We start from the raw sequence: 23,053 nt of genomic DNA, 5'->3' as shown, positions 1-23,053 counted from the left end.
TCATATTTCTTATCTGGGGTTTCAAAAGTTTATCTACACTGTCTTTTGAAAAGGGCCAAGGGATATAATAAAAAAATTGATAATCTTGCCAAGAACTTCAGTATACTATATTTGCGCCGAATTTGTTAAACTTTTTATTCAGAATCTATAGTAAAAAGCTGTTTTAAACCACTTAGTACACTCTATGTTTCGTTGTCTTATTTACACAATGTAAAAGGGCCACATTACGCACTTCGTAACTTTATAATACTTGATTTAGGCTTACCAAAAAGTATATGTATGTGCCTTTTTGTCTGCGACCCTGCTTCCTGAAAGTAGTTAAAGTCAATGTGCACTAAGCTCTTTTCTTATGCGGTCTTTTTTATGCGACTTTTTATGCGAATTTTCAGAGTTATGCGGTTTTTTTATGCGGTTTTTTATGCTACTTTTTTATGCGAATTTTCAGAGTTATGCGACTTTTTTATGCGAATTTTCAGAGTTATGCGGTTTTTTTATGCGAAGTTTCAGAGTTATGCGGTTTTTTATGCAAATTTTCAGAGTTATGCGGTTTTTTTTATGCGAAGTTTTTTTATTTCGAAGTTTTTTATGCGAATTTTCAGAGCTATGCGTTTTTTTATGCGGTACGTAAACTCGCATAAAAAAGATTTCAGTGTATATAATCATGTTAAAATGTTTAATAATTTTTAATGAAAAGACCACATCGTATACAGTCTTCAACAAAAATGTGTAATTTTACGTTTTTAGTCAATGTTTCGAACACAGTAGACATTGAAAACAATTGCGAAAAAAGCTATGTACAAAAAAATGATATTAAGGGGTTGTTTCTTATATCCGAAACCTTTTTTCGTTAGACCTATAGCTTCTTCGGCGAAGTTTTTTCTCGTTAGAAGTTCTAAAACTTTGTAGAAGAAATCGTTTTTGCATCTCTTAAGAGAAAATTTTTTTTAAATGAACTTTTATCACAGTAGGCTTTGCACATTTTTAATGTGATCAAATCAGAAGGTATATTTTTGTGAATGAGAAACTATTTATATATAATCAACGGTTCAGCAGCTAAAGAATTAAGTTCACGTTTTTATCGATTCGATCCATTGTGTAGTGATGTTATAATGCGTTTCTCATACTACTCATATTTTCATAAATATTACTTAAAGATTCTTCAACAAATTTTTCGTTGAATCTTGAATAAAAACAAGAATGAAATCAGGTTAATTTTCGGAGTTTTTGAGAACTATTTTCGATACATCTCAAATTGGGAACTAGGAACCGACATAACCGAAATTCAGTAAGTATTTAAAATAGCATACGAATTCTTCATAAAAAATCGCGGTGAAAATTAGCGATTTCCTCATTAGTGCAAAAATTGCAAGAATTCAAATACAAATTAAATAAGTTTTTTGTTTCAATGCCAGCAAAAAACGCTTTTCTTAATTTCATGGACTTTTTTTAAACTTCAAATATTTCCCATTCGATGGTTATTCCCATTTTAAAAATATGAGTATTAAAAAAATTCTTTTCACAGGACATTTAAATTTTTGAATGCTGGACAAAACTTATATTAAAGGATAGGACAGTCAAAAATGTGTCAAAAAAAAATGTCAAAAGAGAATGTAATCAAAACAGAAAACACGGTTAAACTTGTTATTAAACCGAATAATGTTTTTTTTAAGTTGTAGCAAATGTGAATTACCGGCCTTTTCGTTTGGTTCCTTCCGTCAAGTTTTTCATAGCTTCCTCGGTCACTCTGCTCGCCATCGAACGTCTTGGATTGCATCTAGCTGGCAACCCACGTCTTTCTGAGGTTCCGCTTGACGGCTTTTCACCACCTGACGGTCGATTGCAGTCTTTTCTCGTAACAGCAAGATACCAAATCCTTCTAAAAAAAGACCGGAACTATTGTGTTACTTAAGAAAAGACCACGGAGCCTAAATTTCCTGATTAATGGTCTCGGTAATGATGTAGATGTCACTCATCAAACCGGGGGTGGAAATAATTTTTTGATTCACAGTAAATAAAAATAGTCAGTTTTATCTTTTCATATCACATATTTATTGTAGATATTATAATGAATTTTGATACAAATTATTTTTTATATGTAAAATTTTGGTTTTACTTAGAATTTAAAAATGTCTTCATCGTTATCAGTATCACTGTCTGATTCGGAATCAACATTTCAACAAAGTTAGGCTCGTTTTCATGCTACTCTGTGTTCATTAAACAGGTTGGAAGTTCTAATGGTTGTCACTCCGGTGTCCCGTAAACGTCAAAGCGGATTATAACTCAATTTTATGGGATATGGATTATCCGATATCAACAATTTTGGCCTCGTTGGGTGAGTTTATTTCGTCGTCGCATCGAAATTCCATGCGTTGTGATGTATTTGAAATTTATTCAGCAATACCGTTGTGGTGGAGTAATATCATCAATATAAATAGCTAATAATATTAGCATACATGCTGCTATGAATAATAATTATAATAATAAGAAATAAATATCCAATCTTTGTGCGTGCTATGCAGCTGATTAATATTACTCTGTTTAACTTGAATATCATACACAGAAGTAACTGGAGTGCAGGATTTTGCTACGCCAATTCAAACGCACTTTCAAACTTTAAAAATCGACCGATACCAGTTCCATTTTTTAGGTATAAACCAAAAGAATTTTAAATTTTTACATCGTGATTCAAATGAGCGACAACAACAAAAACATTTTCTGCGGCCTAACACACATATTCAAGTTAACATGAATAGACATGAATGAAACATTTATTTTTAAAGCTTTTTATCAGAAAATCCCTATGTGTGATACTGTTTGAAACATAGCAGATTTCAAAAAGTGATTGAGTGTTATATGAATAGCTAATAAGTCAAACTTATCGTCGAAACCCTTCAAGTTTTTTTATGTCGTTTATTTATTTTATTTAACTTCGAATGGAATAACAGGATAAAATCTTAGCCGGTACTTTCAGAGCAATTGTGTTGAATTTTGCATGGAAACTTTCTACGTGTTTCCCTCGGCTGCGGGATTTATTCCACATTTTGAATGTTATGTATTTTATCTAACAGACTCAAAATCGTTTGTTGTATTAATTAAACTTATGCGCTTGAAACCCATTATTTAACCTACAAGTTGTTTGAGATCTAAAAAATTTTGAATACTGGATATTAATGACGAGCCTTTCATTTTAATCTAGTTGTATATAAATTAGATATTTTTATCTTGACGAATTAAGTTCGATAGTATATGTCTATTAAAATATTTTTCGGAATCAAAAATCATTCAATTGTAAAAAATTACACCAATTATCGATATTATCAGGTTCGAAAAGTAGTTTAATGTAATTGAAATTACTAACGAGATTACTATAATTCACGCAAACGATTTTAAATAAATCTTAAGGTGGTGTTGATCAAGATCGCACAAGGATTTTAAAGAGATATAAAAGCTTTAGAATGATTGAATAGTTACAGATACTTTTTCCCAAGGGAAGTAATTAAACAAGTCTCAGAAAACACAACTGCCAAAAAAATGTAGGGTTTAATATTCTTACAAAATTGTATAACTGTTATTAAACTGGAGCGCTCGTACCTCGTTCTTGGCTAAATGCGCCGAGGGCGAACGAAGCGTTGTACATTCCTTTCTGCCGTGGTACATAAATGTGCGAACGAGTTTTGTGAGAGCAGCTAAAGTTCTTCGCCTGCGCATGGTTGTCTTCTGAGAATGAGAACAAATTTGTCTCAGCGCAATAAAAAGAGCGCATATGGTCTGCTTCTACTCTGTGTAATTTACAATTACCACAATTTAAAAATATAATCTTAATTTTAGTTTTGTTATCCAATTTTTTTATTCACAGTGTTCGTTTTATTTATTCACAATCAGAAATCTTGATTCACATTTTCGTGCGCAAAGTGGGCTTATTTCCACCTCTGCTTCAAACCAGAAGAACAGATGGCCTGCCATATGAAATATTTCCTTGAGAACTTCGACATATTAATGTGCGTGAGAGCCCGGTATTGTGTTCCTGTCTAGGAAGCTGTTTAAAGTCCATCTTGACGTAAGTTTCATTATCATGCTTAGCTGCTTTTTGTTAAACTGCCAGGTAGCAGAACAGTTTAACAGAAACTGTTATGCACTAAATAACTAAATCAAGTCCAGCTGGCGCTATAGCTCGATGCACGGTTGTAGACGACCCTCCCAGCTTTCTTGTGACATTTCGAACGTAGAGGTTGAACAATTTTTGTGGCCTCCGCTTTACGGTTTTCCACCTGATTTCCGAGCACTTTCCTTATGTTGGTGACAGTTAATTTGGCCATTTTCAAAACTTGACGTGCGAGTAGTTCGGATTTACACAATACACGAGCAAAATTTTGATGCGACGACGCTGTTTTTTTTTTGTTTCGTGAAATGATTTTCTCTATCAACCAGAACAGATCGACGATTCCGCCACTGCAACCCTGGTAGGCGGCACTGAGAATCTCCACAAAAAGGATACAAACAAACCAACACCACCATCTCTGCCGTCCTGCCTGCCCGCAAGACGAGATGCGGCTGAACTCAAGTGGCAGAAGAAAATTTCTTACGATTCTACGTCATAAATATGCAGCATGGGTCCTGTTTTCGCATTTGCCACCGCGCGCCGTCCCTCACCGATCCGATCCCCCTTTTAAATTGCAACCAGAATGCATAACTTTTGCCGCCCGCATTTTTTTTTTTTCTTCTAACGCTCACTGCAGTCATCTGGTAGTCTCGATGGGGGATGCAAGGGCGAGAAAGCAACGGTGGAGTCCACCAACGACGACGACGACGACGACGAACACGAAAAATGTGGGCCAAGTCAAATAAAAGCCAGCGAAGGACTTGTGCATATTTGAGATATGTATAGGCGCTCAAGTGGGTTGTCTGTGGGTGGCTGCTGTGGATGTGAACGGCCAACTGCAAGAACAGAACCGAAACCACCCGGTTTCTGCATGCAGTGCATTTTTCTCAGGCCTTGCGCCCTAAGATATTCCATCCGGGGCGATGATGAGTTGGAGAAAATGGTCCCATCGGGTGCGGAAAAGCAAGAACGACTACGATGATGATGATGATGATGATGATGATGCCGACGACGCTCGTTCTTTCGTTGATGAATAAACCGTGCAGAATGAACTTATGAGTTTTAATTACTTGCCTCGCAATGCATCTTTGGTTGATTTCCTTCCCTTCGTGGCGACGGGGTGGTACTTTTCAGTCCGTCCGAATGTAAGCAGGAGCGGAAAAAAATGGGTGGTTCTATGTTTGAGTTGGGTGGATTAACGAAAAATTTGTTGATCCGTGACAATCGAGCACGTAAGCCGCAAATTGTTAAGGTCTAATTCGGAGTGATAAATTTTATCAAATTAATATGAGGTCGGAGTTATTTATTTATTAGCATTATTATTTTTTTCCGTGCAAAAATTTCTTACTTCGAGAGGGCAACCATGCCTATGCGCTATGCAAACGACCGGATTAAGAGTAGTTGATGGGATGCGAAAGGAGCCCCCTTCCTACTTGATTCCTGGATTTCATCGAAACGAAAAAAAAATATCAATGCAAGAAATACCGAGCAGAAAGGGTTGAAGAAGTCGTTTTCCTTTCCCGCCGGTTGCCATATGCCACAGTCGTCTATCGGATCCGGGGTACAGACAGTCGCGGAATATTTTCTGTCTGCCACCACGAAAAGTGGATTGAACAGACAGGAAATCAAATAACGAGGTTGGCATGGAAGAAAAGTTAAACTTGATCGCGGCAATCGGATTAGTATTACTCAAAATAATCCTTCATACAGATTCGTTTCGTTCTTCTAAGGAAAATGTGTCCCAGCAATGGAAACTATTTTTATAACGAAAAAAGTAGAACCTAATAAGGTCACTTCCTTGGATTCATCCCGTGATCAACAGCAATTTTGTTTGGAGTAATAAAATTCTGCAATTGAAGATAGTTCCTTTATTTTCAACTTTCTTTGATATACCTTGATATACGTATTTGAGTACTGATTATACTATATTATTTTTACAATTTATTAGAGGTGTATGTATCTACCTAGATATCGAATTACCGGAAGATCTACGATACGTATGAGATGCGCATGGTTTAGTTCGAGGGGGCTATTTCTGTTCTTAGCTACGATTTTTCATTTAGGCACTCCACTGATTTTTGAAGATTTTTAGCTGTTAAATTGTGATTTCTGATTTCCTATTGGAATAAAAGTTAAAGCTGTCACTAATTAAAACACCCATTGAATATTCCAATCCAATCGAGAAGGGAGAAATATCCAAAATGTGAACGAAGTATGTTGCACTTTATTTCGATAAAATAAGTCAAAAACAATAACGCTCATTTCAATATGTCTTCGGAAATTCTAATATCTCGATCAAAATTGAATCATGGAACTTGAGTACAGACAAAGATTTTTTTAGAATAAATCTTTTTTGTACATTTTTTAGAACAAATCGTCATAAAAAAAGCTTTCTTGTATATGACGTATTTCTTGTCCTCTCGAACAAATGTTGACATCAACCTCTAAAGTATCTAAACTGTTTTTTAAAGGAGCCAACTATTTTTACCATTCTTTCTTCAAATTGCTATGGATTTCAGTGAGACCTTTTGAACGAGTATTGTACTAGCCATGTTCAAAATATTAGTTAAAATTTTCTAATAAATAAACATTTCTTCCCGCACTGAAAAAATCGATTTTTTAAATTGAAACTCAATTTTGAAAATAGAAATTTTTGATTTGGATGAAGTTCTGTCCCAAGATAGGTGTTATGTTCCCAACCATCCGTTTCATACGTTGCAAGATGGAAGCTTTGGAGGAAAAAAACACATTTTCTAACAAAAAACAATTTTTTTTTTGCTGTGTCTTCATGTCGAAAACCAAACTAAACTGAAGTGTACAGTCATCCAAGAATCCAATGATGAAACTTAATTCATAAGAAGACTTTACAGAAAACGCTTCTGCTACACAGATGAAAATATTTTGTGAATTTACAGCTTTTTTCCTCCACACATTTGGAGTAGGAAATTGAATATAACAACTTAACAGCTCCTTATCTTTCAACATACTTCATACGCAAAACTAAGCGTAATTTCCAAATTACAGTTCTAATATCCTGGATGATGGTTTTCAATCGAATTTCCGATTCAATTTACTTCTATTTCATAATACTGTCATGTAAGTTTCATTTTTTTCTGAGTAATTGTTTTAGTTTTATTTTGTAGTTTTCAGTGCAGGTCAAGATTATATTTTTTCTCAATATTTTAATTCGAAAAATTTACTAACTCTGTGAAATTCACTGGCACGATACTTTTTTGTTGGATGTGTCAGTGTTAGATCGGTCAAATTTTGGAAATAATAGTCAGTAAAGTGGCTTCTTTTGATAACGTTCATATGTCTAGAAAGTTTCTTTAAAAACCGAGAGGCCAACACCGAAAAAGATTTGGCACGATCGTTTCGTTTTTTTAGGAGCGAGTTGCTGTTTAAAAAGACAAATCTTGTTTTACATTAGGACACTCACGAATTGTCATCTTCGTTGTTTTCGTTTTAGACTTTGGCTGATGTTTTCTTCTACGGTATTAGTATATTCTAGAATTATACCACCTGTTAGGATTATCGGGAACTTCATTGTGTGAAGAATTACTCACCTAAAACTTTGTAAGAAAAGCTTCGACGTAACACACACATCATCGTGACGACATGATATGAAAACACAATGATTTTACAGTGCCTATTGATTCAGGGACAGAAAGATAGACGATATTATAGTTCTATATGATAATTTTGCGATTCTGAAAATAACTATTTCAAACCCTGCATATCACCTAAACACTCTCATTAATGAACACAAGCTATTTAATACATGCACCAAAACCCAATCTTGCCGACAAATCACTCACGCTCTCGCACTACATTACAATGCACAGTGGTCCGAAACGAGAAATTAGCGTGACAAAAATATTTTCACTAATAATTTTTATTTTTTTGTCGTTGTTGTCTTCACAAAAGTTGTTTGTAATCAAATGGCGCTCCTTTTGGTGAAAAAAGTTACTAGGGTGGTACTCATTTAGACTGAAATCTAACTTTTTTAATTGAACTCAAAAATGATTTTGTTGTACAATAAAGTTGTAGGAAATTTTATTTTGAGCAACTTTGTTGAAAAAAGCACCTCTCTAGCTCTTCATTTGATCGAGTTACATTAATTTTCCCGAGTAAAAGCAGGGTGGCTCCTGAAAAATCACTTTTTTTGTTCTAACTTTTTTGTGAAACGTTCTATGGAGAAGTTGTCTTCAAAAAAAAAACAAATCATAACTTTTTAAAAAACAATCATAACATTTTACTGATAGTTCATATGAAAAAACTTGGTTGATCCAAATTGTGCGCAATAATTAGTTCAACAACTCTTCTGAAGACAACTTTTTCGTAGAACGTTTCACAAAAAAAGTTAGAACAAAAAAAAGGGATTTTTTAGAAGCCACCCTACTTTTACTTGGGAAAATTAATGTAACTCGATCAAATGAAGAGCTAGAGAGGTGCTTTTTTCAACAAAGTTGCTCAAAATAAAATTTCCTACAACTTTATTGTACAACAAAATCATTTTTGAGTTCTAACTTTTCTCATAAATGGTGCGACCGATTTCACAAACTTAGGTTCAAATTAAAGGTCCTATGGTCCCAAGCGTAATTCCTGAATTTCATGCGGATCCGACTTCTGGATCCGGAAATATAGGGTAAAGTGTGTTAAAAATTGTATACCATCACTTAAAATGGGGAAAACCTTAGAAAAATTTCTAAATCGACCTCAAATCTTTTCCAATTGATAGTTTTTATCAGTAAACGGTCAAACAAACCGATTTCGGTTATTCTTTTAAGAATCGAAGAAAATTATTTTGAAGAATACCACAGTATTATATATAATAGTATGATTGATATGAGAAAGGCATCATTACACCACTAGGTTTTTATAATAATATAATTTTCCATACTTATTCATATCTTCTGTTTATTAAGTACTCGGATTTGATTAATTACACCTTTAGTAAGAGGCCGTTTTCAAATACATCCTTGACATATGGTAGAAATTTTAGCGCTATCTGTCAATTAGTTTGCTTACGGAAGCTATTAATGTGTGACTAACTCAAAAGCATTTAGTGATTTTTACTATGTTAAATTCGATTAAACATGAAGTTTATTGGAAATTTTGAGTTTTGAACGAAATTTAATGTATTGAAGCATTGAAAATGATACCCAAAGCTTACGGGTACACTTCCGTGTCACGAACACTGACACACGAGTGGTAAAAATTATTCAAAGTAAGTCGTAAAGTGGTCGCAAATTCGCCTCGTTCGGAACGTCCTTCAACATCAAATACCAAAGTAAAGGTTGCAAAAATCAAAAAACAATTGTACTGGAAGATCGTCGTGTGAATTTTAAAAACACCAGATATACAGATCAAGGCAAAATTGCCAATGCGATGTTCTCCTTTCCGTAGATATCCACTCCAATGCTTCCTGTTGCTCGGCCTTCACTCAACTTCACTTTGCCATCATTTAGCACTCATACGCTCAGCCTACACGCTAACTCAATCATACTCTAACACGTTGTAGCTTCTTATACACTCAAAAAAATAATCACATCATAGTTACGTGAAAAGTTATTTGAATATTTTCCACCCTACTTTTTCCCGTAGGTTTTAATGGACTGGAATTTAGAAGCTGTTTAATGCAAAATCCAGTAAGAGTTACGTGTTTAAGTGTAGTGTTCATATTACATTTATCTACCAGTTCATATAACATTTAGATACCAGGGAATTGTTTTAAATATTGGTTGAAGTTATATGGAGATTTTCTCAGATTTTCATTTAAGTCAATGGGATTTTTAACATGAAAAAATAAATATTTATTTCAGCATAGAAGATCAATGGACGAAAAAAAAAAAAACTACCAGCAACCGATTACTTCCTAGGAGTAGATTTGTAAGGCTGGAAAAAACGACATCATTGCAATATTCATTTAAATCAAAATAACAATTCCTTTTGTTGTGTAGTAAAAAATTGAAACTAATAATTATACATGAAGGATTCACTGTATGCCATTTTTAAAAACGGAAATTCACGTAGATTTTTTGACGTTTGGTCGTTTCACGTAAACCTTATTGGTGATTTTATTTATTTTAGGGGATGTTCGCATAACATTTATTTTCGTCACGTAAAATAGTCAATTTGACATTTGAAACCATTTTACGTGATTTTTCAAGTAAATAGAATGTGAAATTTTATTTGAGTGTAACTCAGGTTAACAAAGTGGCAACCAGGCTTACCATATTCACAGATTTTACTATACCACCACGGATTTTTCGTCTATTTTACTAATCAGATTCTGTATCACTGATTTTTTTTAAATTCACAGATTTCTACCAATATTTCGCAAACCTGGCAACTGTTTAGAACGTTTCCTAACGATTTTCACAGATTTAAAACGAAACTATGCATCACAGATTTTTCAATTTGAAACACAGATTATAAAATGGCAGTTCTGGTGTCAACCTTAGAGCAGAACTTCTGTTGTTTCAAAAAAATTGATTTCATTTTTAAGTGGATTATATTAACATTACAACAAGACTAACAAAAACATCTTGCAATTTAATACAAATCCTGATTCTATACAATTTATGCGACATTGGGTTCAAAATCAATTGGGTTTTGTCGTTGTAGCAGATAATCTGTGAAAGTTACGTTTGATAATCACATTTTTTCCGCTAGAGGTCTACGATCTTATGGCTCACAACACAGCTCTCAGTCTTCAGGAACTCGAATCCGCACGATTCAAATGTCAACCAACATAATTAAAGCCAATTAATGAAGCTTCGCTTAGTCGGACTTCCCCAAACTGCACTCCAGAACTCCAGGCACAATTTCGGAAGGGTGAAGCAGCAAGTGTGTTTGCGCTGTACTTGTTTGCATTATCCGACTTAATATGTAAATGCATCTCAAAAGAGTGCATCTTCTGAAAGGCAGAATTTTTTTTCGTGCTCTCTGCAGTTTCATACAAAACCCAGACAAGCAGAAAATCATATCTTTGACTGTTGTTTCCCCGCTCCTACCGGGGCCGCCGCACTGTTTCCAAACGTGGTAAATCGTTTGGCTTAAAATATAATAAATATATATATAGAGAGACGCAGTCAACGGTGGATGCATTTCACCTGTATTTTCCTGTCAATGAATTCCGAAGAGCAAACCTCGGAGAGATGCATCACTTCCCAAAGCCTTGCATTATTGTGAATGCATTTCTGCAATCGTTGCATCCGCTTTCAAACATTTTACCTGCTCCTCCTCCTCATCCTCCTCCTCATGCTGCTTCCAAAGGTTGTGGCGCTGCTGCCTTTCATCATTTCCCATCAAAAAATCGGTAAAAATAATCAAAACACTCTCAGGTTGGAAGTTCCGATTCGCAGAAAACACTCGGCACAGTTGGATCGTGCCATCGGTTCCGTCCAACCGGTGCCAACCAACCGAACGGTGGTTCAAATTCTGACCAAATCCTTCCCGGGTTGGCGCACACCGTGTTCGCCTATTCCGCATTAACTCCAGTTGTTGCAGACGTTGGTTAGCTTCAACCGCCCACGAGCAGAGGGATAAAATTCCATCCTTTCGCAATAGATCCACACTCATTCAAAACTCTCGTCAGAGGTCGGTCGGTCGGTCGGTATTAGGTAAAAGTTAGGAATAAAAAAAAATAATCCACGGCAAATTAAAATAAACTTTTTTGTATTTCTTCATTCAAAAACACATGCTCGATGCTCCTCAACTCTTCCGGTAGCGAATCGAACTCATTGAAAAAAGTACTTCGATGCATTGCATTCGCATAGCGCGCCACGGGGGCCCCGAAGCTGAAGCTGCTGATTGTGGTTGCGACTCGTAGCAGGTACCTTATACATTTTTTTTGTTCGTTTTCAAGTACTTTCACAGTGCAGTCTGTCCTAGTTGGAAAATAGGAAGGAATAACACTTTACATATGAATCACACAACCGAACGCTCCCCTCTAACTTCGCTCACTCGAGAGCTCGTCACTAAGAAGGCAATCCTTCCAAGTTATGCATGGTTCGTGAACTGATGGAGCGAGTGAGCTGATGTTAGACGTTTTTGCTGTGGACTTGGCAGCTTGGACTGGCGACATTTGTTATTATCAGTTGTACAGTTGCCACTCGTTGCCGACTTCAGCGTCGAATTCTAGTTGGAGTTGGCAATTCTTCTGAGAATCAGTTTCTAATGCCATTGGTAATCGTTATGATTTCGAGCAAACGACGTGTGAAGTATCTAAGTAAAAGCCTTAAGCAATACCTGTGCAACCTGTTAAAAAAGATTTGCACATTAGCTAGCGTCACTCGCAAAGAAATCTTTTCTTGTAATAACACATCACTCAATAAATCGGGTGGCTAACTAAGAAAATACCTTTTTTGGTATGAATCGATTTCATTCGTCAATGTAATCTTCTTCAAAAGTAATTATTCTCGATGCCGTACTTGTAGCAGGAGTTGTCTTTTGCCTTCATATTCAGCAATTAAGTCTTCGTGCGAGTTGAATTTGTGCATCCATCGGAACAACCAGTAATCAGAAAGAGCCATGTCGGGAGAATACGGCGGGAGCGGTAAAATGTCCCACTTGAGCGTATCCAAATATTTTTTCACGACTTTCACGACATGAGGCCGAGCGATGTCATGCAAGAGAATAACTTGATCATATCTTTGCTTGTATTCCGGCCGTTCTTTCCGTAATGCACGGATCAAACGCATCAATTGCAGCCTATACCATTCGCTCGTTATAGTATCGCCTGGTTGTAGTAGCTCCTAGTACATAACACCGTTTTGGTCCCACTAGATGCACAGCATGACCTTCGAACCATGAATATTCGGCTTTGGTGTTGATGTTGGGGTCAATGGAAACAATTGACCGGGCATAATGAAGTATTTTTATTCTTGGATTTATCTTGGAATATCAATTTTTCATTCCCAGGAACAATTCGATGTAAAAAAAAACCTTTGAATCAGCTGCTCGCTAGTGAAAAATCACCTTTCATTGTCTCTAGGTTTCAGTTCATAAGGCACCCAACTGCCTTGCATTTGAATCATTCCCATGGATTTTAATCGTACAGAAACTGTTTGTTGAGTCACTTCCAATGATGCTCTGCAAGCTGCTCTTGCGTTTGACTCGGATCTTTATCGAGTAATGCCTCCAACTGTTTGCTTTCGAATTTTTCTTGCTGTCCAGAACCTGTCTTCAACGCTTCATTCTTGAAACCATTCCCTACCTGATTTATCAGTTGGAGCATTATCATCATAAACATCCACAAGCAGTTGATGCGTTTCAGCTGAACTTCTCTGCCAATTGAAACAGTAAATTAAAACTTCCCGCAAATGCTACTTAGTTGACATAACATTGCTCATGATTAACACAGTGAAAAAAAAAGTTTTTTTTTAGCTCGAAGCAATATGAACTGAATATTAATGACAAATGTCTAACCTCTTGAAACTATCGACATCATCTGTTACTGTTCAATGTTAATAACAGCCAGAGCCATCTTTTGGAAACGGACCAAACTAATTTGTACTCCCAATAATATCTCGAAAAGTAAATTCAAAAAACCACAAACAATCTATGCATTCAATTGTTTTTCGAATAAAAGTAAATCGTACAAAGCTATAAAGGTTTTTTTTTCTTACGAGTAATTGCTGCAAAGTCAAAAAATTTAATCTATAAATTTCGATTTTTCTAATATATTAATTTTAAGTAATACCAAAAACTATACTACTAGAATTAATAAATAAGACGATGCAAATACCCACAGACGTGTTTTGATCGCGAAAATCAACCAATTTTACGAAAAATGCTAGAGGACTTAACTTCATAATTGTATTATAAATTGCCTGATTGTTAGTACAAGTTTTGTCTACGATGAATATATCAGTTGTCCTTCGAAGAAATAGGGAAACTAACATGAAAAGTAAATGGAGAAAAACGCCAATTCCTATTTAAGAAGTACCGGATGGAAGAAAAGTTTCAAATATCATCAAAATCATAAAATACTTATAACGAAATTGTCCCGGCTTGATGCTTTGAGAATGTTTGTTAAATGGCTGAGTTCTTATTTAGTTCTTATTTCTTCTGCGTTCACGAGTAAATCTGGTGTTCCTCAGGGTAGTATCCTAGACCCATTGCTGTTTGTGCTGTTCTTTAACGATGCTACTTTACTACTTGGCGTTGGATGCAAACTGGTTTACGCTGATGACTTGAAGCTGTATCTGGCAGTCCGACTATTGACTATTTCCGTAGGCTGATGTCGAAGAAACTTTTTAATTATTAGTACCGTGAAATGTCAAGTTATAACCGTTCATCGCAAAACCAACCCAATGATATTCGACTATCACATCGATTGGCAAACCCTTGGCAGAGTCGATGTCGATGTTAATGACCTCGGCATTTTATTGGATGCTAAGTTTATATTTAACCAACTCCGATCAACTTTGATTTCCAAAGGAACCACGTCAACTCGGCTTTATAGCGAAAATTAGCCGAGATTTCAAGGACCCGTACTGTTTAAAAGCGCGGTACTGTTCGTGGGTGCGTCCACTATTCAAAAATGCATGTTTAGCTTTGAGCCCGTATCAACTCGTTTGGAACTTGCGACTAGAACGTGTGCAGAAGAGATACGTCCGGCTCGCTTTGCGACATCTTCCATGGCAAAACCCACTGGATTTACCGCCGTATCCTGACCGCTTTCGTCTGATTGACTGGGAATCGTTAGAGTGAAGAAGAAAGATGCAGCAAGCGTCTTCTTTGGAATCCAATTGGAAATCACAATGAATTCGTTGTCAAATTTCGGACGAGTTTACCATGTCAGTTCTGTCTTAATGCAGATCCTGTTGGTCGTGACAATTTAAGGTACTTTTCAGTTCCACAGATCATCATTAAGAAATAATTGATTTTTTTCATTTTCTACAAAAAGCATCATTTACATCAAAATGGAAGATGATAAAGATTGCGCCGTCACTAACACATTCAATTACGACGGCAGCAAGGCTCTTTCACAATGCGAAAATTAAAGTATCGATGTTGAACACATGTTTATACTAGTATACCTAAGTGTCGTTTCGAAATATGCCGTGCGAAACAGGGTTGCCACATGTACAGATGAATATGTATTTTATTTCTTCTGAAAAATACAGATTCTAATGTTGCGAAAGGAAAGCATTTCTTAACACCACTAAAAATCCACATTTATTCACCTAACTTGATAATTTTCATCTTAGACAACCAAGTCATATTCCAAATTCCATCTCACCCCTAAAGAGAACACCCAACATCCTGATTTGCAAGAAATATCTGTGTTCGTAAGGTGTTCGATTCACAGAGAAAGAGATCAGTTAGACCTTTGACCTCTCTCTCCCCTTGTGAGATACACTTGCTGGATCATATGATCGTTTATTTTTCTAAATTTTTATTTGGAAGTTGAGATTTGTATCAATTTGGTACAAAGATTCGATTCGGGTTAAAAAGTGTTTTTCTAAATATATTTCATGTTTCAATGCGGATTAAGAAATCAAGTTCGCCCCATTTTTATGTTCTCGCTCCTTCACAAACTACTACGCTTGTAGGTACATGTATTGATATCGTATTTGCTAGCTTCCATTTCCCTCCTGCGAGGATCGAGGGGCAGTTTGTTCGTGGTTCGTCTCGTCATCCATTGCCGTGGTATTGTTGTTGATTGATTATTGCATTGAAGTAAATGCACACGTTTAATGTCAAGATGCATTTGCTCCTTAAGCAATCCTTCAAGTTCTCGTATCGCAGGTCGAATTTTGCACTGCCTGAAATCAACAATAATTGTATTCTTTCGTAGCGGCGGTAGCTTTTGTTCGTTTGGTTCACTTATTTCGAGATCGTTCTATTGTTCACTACACAATACTGTACTTGGTTTCTTCCGTCCCGAACGTAAGCGGTTTTGTTTTATCGACTTACTTGGATGAGATGTGAAAGCGAACTGAAGTTCGCAGATTAATTTTTGTTTCACAGATTCTCATTATGCTCCACAGATTAAAAATAACATTGACACAGATTTCGAAAATCGATCACAGACTGACAATGAGCCTCTAAAAGTTTTCAAATTACTAGGGAAAACACAATGGAAATGTATTTCCGACAGAGCGTTTGAAAGTTGGTCACAGAAGTGGAAGCGAGACCATCTTGTTTTTTTTGCTCCCCAAAATAGTTCCGATCTGTTATGTTGTTATGGAAAGTGTGCACAGATTTTGCACTGACTGATTTTTGGTTCGAACACAGATTTTTGAAAACAAAAATGACCTGGCATGTTTGGCTGTAAGGTCCGTGGCGAATCGCAAGAGTGATCTTCATTGGTTTGTAATATTTTGGATTTCACATACAGTCTGTTACATAAGAGCGTGGTCACGATTACTCGCGATCGGTGAAGTGGAATAGTGTAATTTTTTAACACAGAAGGCAGTAGTGTCCTTGATGCAACGCGAGAATAATTCAGCTGACTATTGTTTACTATTCGATCTCAACATTTTTTCAAAATGAGTACCGCGTACGGTTCGCGCTTGGAAACAGTTTTTTGTACACGAACCCGAAAGTCCCAAAATGACCCAAGCTGCCGCGGAGAAATACATGCAAAAGTCGAAACAGTTTGTGAGTAAGTTAGTGAATCGTTTTAAAGAAGTGAAAAATGTCGACGACGGGAGCTTGGGTTATTTTCGGGTGCGGCACAAAAAAACTGCTTCGAAGCGCGAACCGTACGCGGTACTCATTTTGAAAAAAATGTTGAAATCGAATTGTAAACAATAGTCAGCTGATTTATTCTCGTATTGCATGAAGGACACTACTGCCTTCTGTGTTCGAAAAAAAAAATCACACCATTCCACTTTTCCGATCGCGAGTAATCGTGACCACGTTCTTATGTAACAGACTGTAAATAGCAATGGATTAGTTTTTTCACATGAAACAGAAAAAAACATCATACGTTCCGACAATGATATACATCCGTGGACATGAGAACAGCTAGATCCTATTGACTTTCCGAACTTCTGGTGTACTCCATTACTAATGCATAATGCCCAAATTCATAATGGATATCACAATTGGAAGGTTCCAACTTTGCTAGAACACGAACCCTATGGAAAAGAACCTTTGAAAGTGTTCAAAAGTCACATCCCGTGTATTTTTCTAAACCACAATAAGTCTACACCCTAATAAGTCCGTTAATTATATGTAACATCTTCAAAATTGACAACTACAAAAATAAACTCTACTGTCTGATTTCTGTACTCGGAAACAAAAGTATAACTTTTCGGTACTACCGATCATGAGCTAGACTTCTCGGCGTTCAAAGGTGCCCTACCAAAGGTGCGTTTCGGTCCCAACGGAAAAAAAACAAAAACTTTCAAAAGTCAAACCGCGTGAATATTGCGGTGATAAGCCGAGACCGGCCGGTTTGTAGTTTAATAATCGACCACTCGCGAGTAAAACGCCCCCCGTTTTCGACCACAGTCCAGAAGATAGAACGAAACTCTCAAACAACAGAAAACCCGAAGATAAGTGGCCGTTGATGTGTTCTTGGGCGGAATTCATCGCTTGCTAACGTGTTGCCCATGCATAAGAAAACAGTACGATAAGTCGAGGGATATTAATTACACTTGATGCGCGACCCGTCGAGAGCCATCTGGATTTTGCCGAACCGGAGAAGAACCACAAACTGATAAGTTGTGACAAATTGGGATGACTTGCTTGCGGGGTCGTTAACGATAAGCAATTCGTTCGTGGCAGCAGCGGCGGCGGCGACGGCGGCGGCGGCGACGGCGGCGGCGCGCGCTCTCCGAAAAACGAATCATTCAAAAACGAAAGCAAAATGCAATGCGGCGGTTCTCTGCCGGTTATAAGTACGCTATCAGGATATAATCCACCCTGTTCGTTGCACCAGCCCAACTAAAAGTTGCACCACATTCGTACTAGACTAGGCCAGACTTGAATGACAGAACAATAGCGCCAAATTTTTTGTTTTTGCACCATCATTGGTCCCTGGGTCCGTTCGCCGTCCGGAAAGTTATGAAGGGAAAATCTTTACGGAATGCAAAAATATGAAAATGCACCACCAATCCTTCCGTTCTCGTTCTGCGCACCAGCACATGGGGTGCAATTTTCGCGAGTTTTATTTCTACATTCGGGCTTTCCCTACATCAACCCGATGCCTCGAACGACATTTGCATTATTAAAGAGTGTCGCGGTCATGTCAGATTTTCCTATTTTATCACTCCGTCTTTCGCAATGGTAAATAGTCAGGGGACCGGGCATCCTGTCAGTCAGTAAACGAGCCAGCAGCAGCAGCAGCACCATCTGTTTCGTCGGGACATCGCAGTGCATAACTGCTGCAGTGTGAAGCATTGGAATGCGACAGGGTTCCAGCTAGAAATAGCATCTCAGGGCCGTGTTCCGTTCATCGCCAAAACGAGAACCCATCGGGATTCATCATTCGTAAATGGTAGAATAACTTACTTGCGAAAAAAATAAAATACTGCTATGCTAGTCAAAGAGATCATGCTCCCGTTTGGCCGACAATGTAGAACTGCCCAGGCTCGATCCGGCCTATCTGAGCCAGGGCTGTAGAAGTGCAAAAAAAAATCGCCAATTTTTCGTGTTCCTAGTAAAAGTATTGTTTATTTGCTGACGTGGTGACTCCAGCAGCTCCCGTCCGCCGCTCACTGTCAAGCGAATGTCGTTCAAGTTTGTCGTGTTTTTTTTTATTTTTTGCACTTCGCCGAGAACCAGAATATTTCAGCTGATAACTTGTAGTAATGAGGCCAAAAGGAAATGCAGTGAAAATTTGTCGAAAGGAAGGGGTTGAGTGAGCCTCGTACCTACCCAACCGACGAAGTTTCGATGATATCGATTTTTGGCTTCCTTCTTCCCCGTCTCCGTCGCCATCATTCGCTGCCCCCCTGGCGGGTCTTCTGCAACCATAAGTGCACCGCAGCGCAAGATGAAACGCTTCGAGAAGAGACTTCCACCCCCTTTATTTTTCTCGGGCGAGTTGTTCGTTGTAGATCGTCGGAAAAAAAAAACAAGTGAAACAAAAAACTGTTTACGTAGACAACGGGTTGGCGGAGGATCTCCGGTCTCAGCAATATCTGTGCACGCTTCCTCCCACATCGTGAGCACGTACAAACAACGAAGTTCGTCCGTTGTCGTCGTTGTCGTCGTCGTCGACGACGTCGTCATCTTCCGGACCTCATTTGTTGGCAATAAAGAAAATTAAGACAAAACCCTTTTTCTGCGTTCACGGCCATCGCCGAGGGGAAAGAGTGTGGAGAGTGCAGAACAAGTACAAGCACCCACAGCAAGCAACCAACATTCGCAGAGAATGGTAGAAAATCTGATCCGAAAAAAGAATAAATTACAAGGGGAGCTCAACGTCGTCGTAGCTCGTGAGCTCCGATCCTTTTGTCACTACTTTTGTTCCCCACCTCCCTCATACACTCTTCAAGGACAGGCAACTGCAGCGAAGCAGCGTACTACCACCAAGTAGGTGAATTTCTACCGAAGGAAACTGCATATGTAATGTACGGTCCGTGCGGTAAGGACCTACTTCAAAAGCCTCTGTCTCAAGGGCAAGACGCCGCAAAGGGCTGTGCTGAGATGGTTGCAACAAAAGTGCGATTTCTGAAATAACCCCCCGCTCTCAGACGGTATCTTCATCTTCGCAATTTTCATCCGCCGTCCGACGGGGGAGAGAAAGAGAGAGAGGAAGTCTTCATGTGTGATTTGGCACGCAAAAACGTGGGGGACTTCAGCGTGAGCGAAACTGTGCGGCGGATTAGGGTTGATTTCAAGGTGGGCTTCCGCCGACCGGATGTTTTAGAAGGGGGTGGTTTCGTCTCGAAATAGGCGAAAGAAAAGTTTATTTATGCATGCGCGTTGAATGGTATGGAACGGAATGTACAATAAAAGATTTGTTTTTTATATACTACTTAACATGTTTTTTTCCTATGAATTCTTTGTATTTCATTCGAATTCACCAACAAGTGCGTCATGAGACTCTATCCAAGTGCAAACTAACGCTATAAAGTTAATTAAAATTGTGTGGTAATTATTGTTTGACACTTTGATGACAAGATCAAAGAAGAGCTTGCTGCTGATCATAAATCATATAACCAAATGGCTGAAATATCAGGAATTAGAACAAAGACAAAACGTGTTGAGGACATCGTCCAGGTACCATGCGCGCGGGTTGTTTAGCAAATTTTCGATGGAAAGTTTGAAAAATTTGCCAAAACCAAAAACACATAGACCTTTGAAAAGCTTTAACTATCTGAAGGGCAAAAATGACTGAAAAATTCTTAGGATTTTTCGAGTCTTATCAAAAATAGGTCTGAAAAATGAGTGTTTTTGTGATCTTTCACAATTATCTGGGAAAATAATTCAAACATTTCAACGAAATCGGTTATATTAAATTCGTTGATTTTCCATGAAAAGCGTAAAAAGGTTTTCCAAAAATGTGTCCGAATGTAATCCAGAATAAGATTCGTTTGAAAAAAAAAACTATTGAACTATTTTTTTCAAATAATTGTGAAATATCACACAAAAACTCATTTTTTCAGAGCTATTTTTGATAAGACTCGGAAAATCCTCTGTATTTTTCAGCCATTTTTGCCCTGCAGATAGATAAAAGCTTTTCAAAAGTTTGTATGTTTTTAGTTTTGACCAATTTTTCAAAATTTCCTAAAACCACCCGTGCGCATGGTACTTAGACGATGACCTTAAGCCCAGCTAGAAATTATGGTAGTCGACTGCCGAGAACAATTTCAGTTTCCAACTAATGGCAAAAAAAATTCATAATTGTTAACCAATTTCAAGCTCTAGGACTATGCTTTCGTTAGTTGTGGAAAATTCTAGTGTTAAATAACTTCAAAATTATGGGGACGGGTATAGCGTGATGGGTAAGTCGATGCCTTTCACGCAGCCCGCCTGGGTTCGATTCCCAACCCCGCACATAGGGTCAGAAAGTTTTTCTGGTCCGAAGAGGTGAATGACATTAATGTTAAAGCCTCTATAATTGAAACAAAAAAAAAAAAAAAAAAAAAAAAAAAAAAACTTCAAAATCCCCGACTAATAGTCACATTTTCATAAATCTTTCCAAAAAAAAAGCACTCAACTGAGTATCTCTACGTAATCTTTATAAGTCGGTGGATTGTAATGATAAATACTGTACACGAATGAAATGCAACAGATAAAAATGATCACTAAAATTTTGTCTAAATCCGATATTTTGAAGCTTTCAGAGAAAAATATTAGCTCTTTTTTGGAAACCTTATCTCCTAAGCGAAATTCTTGCACCTTGGACTCAATGCTACCCACCAAACCACGGGCAACACTTGTGCCATCTTTCTTACACACTTTCATCCAATCCAGTATTCTAAGTCTAATTCAAGATTGCACATTTGAGGTTCTCAAAACGCCAGCGAGAATCATAATATGAAACAATTCTGTTCATCAAAACAAATCCTGTACCTTCTTACGTTGTCTTTGGTTCGAACTCTAGGTAAACCTCTGTTCACCTACGAAAATTAGCTGGCCACATATCAATTTTCTTAGAAACTTGTTCACTACGGTAAACGTCGTCAGAAATAAAACAAAACCGACGAAACAATTAAAATTCTACATCAGTCCCAAGCAATGCCAGACTCCACTCAGCAATAGTTACATGAATACTAACAATAATTCACTTCCAGCAATCAGGATTTTTATCTTCTGGCACTAACTTTACGTATCGGCAAAAACAACAAAGTTCCGATCAAAAGCAACATTCTAGATCTCAGTATAAATAATAACTATGTAGAACAACTAAGAAGTCCTTAACTGTTTTTTTTTAATTTCAAATTTTAGTGATGAGTTAGGTAGCCCTAATTATTTTCTATTTGTATTGAAGGATGTCAATTAAGAAATTATAGAAAATATAATATTTAAATCGAGTAACATCTTTTGCTTTTATTCTAAAAGTAGATGATTTACATCCTCGTGTTAGAAAAGTTTCTTGTGAAAAACGCTATGGCCATTTTGCAAAAAAATAGAACTCATATTTATGTAATGAAAGAAAAAACCTTATTTGATGCGGGTGCGATCAATTAATGTTGTTTCAGATTAAAAGATGGCTTTTTCGTCCATTGGATTCTCGTCAAAACACTTATTTTTCAGGGCAAAACGACTATAAATACGAAAAATATTTGTAGTCGTTTTGCCCTGAAGATGAAGGTATAACCTTCGAAACGTTTGCCGTTAACCAAAATAAAGGTTTGACGGGAAACCAATTGACCAAAACGCCATCTGTTAATTTGAAAAAACAAACTTTCCGTTGACTCTTTAGTACATACCAATTTCAGGAAATGCACACCAAAAAAATTTGAATTTTACCGTCGACCCAGTCCCACATACGCTTTAACAATTATTTAAATTAACAGCTATTCGTAAAGATTCTATTTGTAATTACTTAATGTTAAATTAATATTAATTTTACTAGTTTCGACTGTTATTTTTCATTTGGTTAGCAAATGCGATTATACGCACTATTTACCAGCCAAGCAGATGAGTGCTTCTATGGCTCAGTCGATTAACAGAAGTACTTTGTGGTCGAATGATTCTCGGTTCAAGTCGCGGCGGTCGCTACCAGTATTCATTTTTTTTATTTCAATGAATTCCATTTCAATTTATGGAATCTAAGACACAATATTGAATGTTCTTTCACGTGAATTTTCGTGAGCTGGGACGCTGCTTTTATGTGCATCTAATAAGATGTAAAATCACAAGGATTTTTTCGAAGTGTGTACAACGTTACACACTAAGAAAAAATTATTCAAATTTAGGTCTCTACAGATGCACATATAAGGAGCATCGTAATTTGCTTAAATTTTCAATTCAAAGTATGTAAAGATAAACTTAACTCCACAATTAATTTAGCTGAAGTTTACATCGATACTG

At 37.1% G+C, this 23,053-nt stretch overlaps 1 protein-coding gene across 4 annotated transcripts in view; it reads left to right on the top strand.

Moving 5' to 3' along the window:
• Positions 1–23,053, top strand: part of LOC131440151 (homeobox protein prospero) — a 281,565-nt gene that overhangs the window by 168,892 nt on the left and 89,620 nt on the right. The window lies entirely within an intron of this gene.

Source organism: Malaya genurostris, chromosome 1 (assembly GCF_030247185.1).
Source record: "Malaya genurostris strain Urasoe2022 chromosome 1, Malgen_1.1, whole genome shotgun sequence".
NCBI classification, from domain to species: Eukaryota; Metazoa; Arthropoda; class Insecta; order Diptera; family Culicidae; genus Malaya; species Malaya genurostris.
This window is presented reverse-complemented; position numbering and strand designations above follow the sequence as displayed.